A 4,412-nucleotide genomic window follows, 5' to 3' on the forward strand; every position below is an offset into this window, starting at 1 on the left:
TGGAACCCCATGGAACCAAAGGAACCCTGGGACATGGCAGAACCTCATGGAATAAAGGAGACATTTTGACCCTTCAGAACCTCATGGAACCAAAGGGAGTCTGGGACATGGCAGGGCCTGATGGAAACAAAGGAACCTCCTGGGAACAAAGGGATCCTGGGACACTGCCAAAACTCAGGGAATCAAAGGAACACTGGGATATGGTAGAATCTCATGGAATCAAGGAGCTGTTTTCACACTCTGGAACCTCAAGGAATAAAGGAGCCACTGTTACACTTCAGAGCCTCGTGGAACCAAAGGAACCCAGGGACACTCTGCAATCTCACTGAACTGAGGGGCCACTGTGACACTGTGGTACTTCATGGAACCAAGGCGACCCTGTGACACTGTGGAACCTCATGGAATCAAGGGGCCATTGTGAGAGTGTAGGGCTACATGGGACCCAGGGGATCCTGGGACACTGTGGAACCTCATGGAATGATGGGTCATTTGTGACTCTGCAAAACCCCATGCAACTTTAACTTTGTTTAAAGACAAACACTGGGGCAGGAACTCCAATCAAATGAACTCCTTCCGTTTTTACTCCCATCAATACAAAGATATAAAATGACAGGAGGCGTAAGTTGAAAAATAAGTTTAGTGACAAGGAAATAGCAGCAACCATAAAGATACAAAGGGAAGGACTTACCCACAAGGAGGGAAATTCCCTGTCCACGTGGCACCCCTGGAATAAAGGGGAAACATGGTGGAGGGTCCTCCCCTCCAGTCACTGCCCTTCACCCAACAAAACCAAAGAAACAGTGGGAAACAGAGGCCAAAGCAAAAAGCTGGGCAAACTGTGCTGTTCGCAGGGAGTTGCCCAATGAAAGTGCCCCCTCTGTGTCAGCCGGTCGGGCTGAGGCCTTGAGTGCAGCAGGGCTGTGGGTGCAGAGCCTCTTTGCTCCCTGCCCGTGCTGCCTCCAGCACTGGGGTTGCCCCGCTGGGCTGGGCTGGGCTGTGGAGCGGGGGCGGCGCTGCCGTTGTGGTCCAAGGGTGGGCGAGCGGCGGGGGCAGCGCTGCGGGGGCGGGGTCACTGCACAGGGTCCAGGGTCACTGCACAGGGTCTGGTGTCACTGCACAGGGTCCAGGGTCACTGCACAGGGTCTGGTGTCTCTGCACAGGGTCCGTGTCATTGCACAGGGTCCGGTGTCACTGCACAGGGTCCGGGGTCACTGCACATGGTCCGGTGTCACTGCACAGGGTCTGGTGTCACTGCACAGGGTCCGTGTCTCTGCACAGGGTCCGTGTCACTGCACAGGGTCCAGGGTCACTGCACAGGGTCTGGTGTCACTGCACAGGGTCTGTTGTCACTGCACAGGGTCCATGTCACTGCCAGGGTCCGGGGTCACTGCACAGGGTCCAGGGTCACTGCACAGGGTCTGGTGTCACTGCACAGGGTCTGTTGTCACTGCACAGGGTCCATGTCACTGCCAGGGTCCGGGGTCACTGCACAGGGTCCAGGGTCACTGCACAGGGTCCGTGTCACTGCACAGGGTCTGGTGTCACTGCACAGGGTCCATGTCACTGCACAGGGTCCAGTGTCACTGCACAGGGTCTGGTGTCACTGCACAGGGTCCGGGGTCACTGCAGCAGAGTCCGGGCCGGTGTCACTGCAGAAGGGTCCAGGGTCACTGCAGAAGGGTCCTGTGTAACTGCACCAGGGTCCAGACCAGTGTCACTGCACAGAGTCTGGTGTCACTGCACAGAGTCTGGTGTCACTGCAGCAGGGTCCAGGGCCGGTGTCACTGCACCAGGGTCCAGACCGGTGTCACTGCACAGAGTCTGGGGTCACTGCAGCAGGGTCCATGTGGCTCTTGCGGTGTCCGGGCAGCGGCAGCGATCCCGGGTCACTCCTGGGCTCAGGGTCACTCTCGGGCTCTCCCCGGCCGTGGTGCTGAGCCAGCTCAGCAGGGCCCCGGGGCAGGACGGCACCGCGGGGACTCTCCAGGCAGCAGCCCCCGGGGTCCAGGCAAGAGAAAAAGAGGTCCATTTTCCACCAGACCTTTTTTTTTTCCTCCTTCTTCCCCTCCCTGCCTGGCCCTGGCAGAAAAGGGGGGGGAATTCGTCTTTAAAGAGACAATCCATCTGTAGTGGTTTGGATCTTGTTTTCCCCCAGAGGCTAAGAAAAGTGGTAACCCCCAAGGGGTGGAAACCCCTGGAAGTTTTGAAGTTCTGTCCAATGGGCGCTCAAGCGAAAATGTAAACATACCACAAGCAAACGGAAGAGAAGAGTTGTAGTTTAGGTTGTTAGGGAGAGGTGGCCATGTTGTAGAGCCACGAGGAAGGGGCTCTGAGCCCCTCGGGGCCTCTGGGGCCTCCAACCCCCGGCTGGGGGGACTGCAGAGACTTGGAACAGTGTTAGACTGGACTAAGTGTCTGTAGTTTGCTGGGAGATGTTTTCTCCACCCTGGGCAGCGGAGACAGAGCAGAAAGCAGAGATGCAGCGTCCAGAGGCTCTGGCTAAGAGCCAGGACAGATAAGAGCTGAACCGGAGAAGCAGCAGAAGCTAGCAGCAGAGCTACAGAGTTCTGGGGGTAAGAACTGTACCAGACCCCCCCAAACTCCTTTGAGACCTCCGAGAAAGGAGGCACATGGACTCCTATTAAGGAGAAGAGTTTTGGACATGTAGCACCGGAGAGAGAGAGGAGCTGAGAAGCTCAGTTGTCCTGAGAGCTGAGCCAGGACGGTGTGGGAGGTTGGCCTTGGGGGCCCTCCCTTGCTGCAAGCTACAAAGAAGCTCGCAGCCTGAGACAGAGCACAGAGGCCCTGCAAGGAACTTGAGTCTCCTGGAGATACCAGACCGTCACGAAGAACCCCCCGTGTCTTCGTGATATGACCGTGGTGGAACGACCTTTGTCTGGGGTGACGTAGCCCACGGAGGAAGACCCCTTTGCCTGCGTCAAGGGGCCGAGGGAGCTTGGATACCTCCCTCGTGAGTGCTGGCAGAATCCAGCTATCAGCTGCTGCATGCATGTGGAGAGGACAGATGACTGCTGCTGTAGAAGAGACTCCTGCTTTGAGACTGGAAGGGATCTGTCCTTCTTTCCCTCCTGGACTTTTATTTGGAGGGGAGAAGAGATCTGATCCATTGTAAATATTATATGTCATGGTAGAGATAGTTGTGATCGTGTGTATAATGTGTTATAATATTTATTTGTACAGTCATTGTAATATATTCCCTTTGCCCCATTCTGAGTCTGGTTGTGTTTTGTCTGGAAAAACCCATCTCACATTAGGTTGAGATGTGGGAGGGGGCTTAGACTAGGGAATTGGATTTTGGGGCTATCTCAAACCATGACACCATCCAAAAGAGTGTTGGAAAAGGGAGTAAAATTCAAAACCTGACATTATCCATGCCTGTATTCTATTCCTTTTTTCATCATGCCCAAATTTACAATTATCATCTATATACATATTTCCACTACATACATACAAGCACATATATATATGTATTATATATAGATACACAGAACTGCACAAGCAAAGGTGTTGTTTCAGTCGTCACTGACCATCCCTTTAAAAAATGCTTTTTGAGTTAGTTCAGTCCATGGTGTGTACAGTGTACAATGGCAGTGTCATTCACCAACCAATATATACATATATATATGTTCTTTGCAATATTACAGATGGTTCTCACCTGAAATCCAATCCCCCTGAGGTACATATTGTGTCTCCCCATCTTTCTGCATCACCCATCAAGTACAACCAGGTCCCACAGCTGGGTTTGCCTTTGCTTGAGGCAGGGCTAATGCAAACCATCTTTCCCAGCACTCTTCTGAAATGCACGACAGGAACTTTGTCTCCATCGACAACACGCAGGGGTTATGGTTGGGTGGAACCAACTCAGGTGGTGAAGCCTCGGGTGCTGACTGGCCAGGTGCCACAGCTCGTGGGTTGTGAGGAAGGGGATAGGGCACTGCAAATGAGGCTAGGACACAGTTGAGGGTGAGGGAGCAATGCCAATTTATTAAGGGGAAACACGGACTTATATAGGGTAGTCTGAGGGGTTGGACTCAAGCGAGGGGAGGAGGGAAGGATTGGCAGGTCAGGAGGGATTGGGATTGGATATTATAATGAGGAGAGGTGGAGACTTCGGGTATCCAGGGGAAAGGACCAATGGGAGCTACCTCTGCACTGCGGCAACCTGCAACCAATCGCAGGCAGAGGAGCGGGAAAGCAGGGGAGAACAACAGGTTCTGGCGGGAAAACTGTGAGGGGAGGAAGAAGACAACATGGAGGATTTGATTTAAAAACAACAACTAGGGGTACAAACATATAGATAACCACATAACAATAAACTGGGGGAAACTGTGAGCATCCGGGGGTAACATGGGATAACTGTCCAGTCCGGCAGCAGCCCTTAATGGCCGCAA

This window comes from Chiroxiphia lanceolata, assembly GCF_009829145.1.
Source record: "Chiroxiphia lanceolata isolate bChiLan1 chromosome W unlocalized genomic scaffold, bChiLan1.pri scaffold_60_arrow_ctg1, whole genome shotgun sequence".
In the NCBI taxonomy this organism is placed as follows: domain Eukaryota; kingdom Metazoa; phylum Chordata; class Aves; order Passeriformes; family Pipridae; genus Chiroxiphia; species Chiroxiphia lanceolata.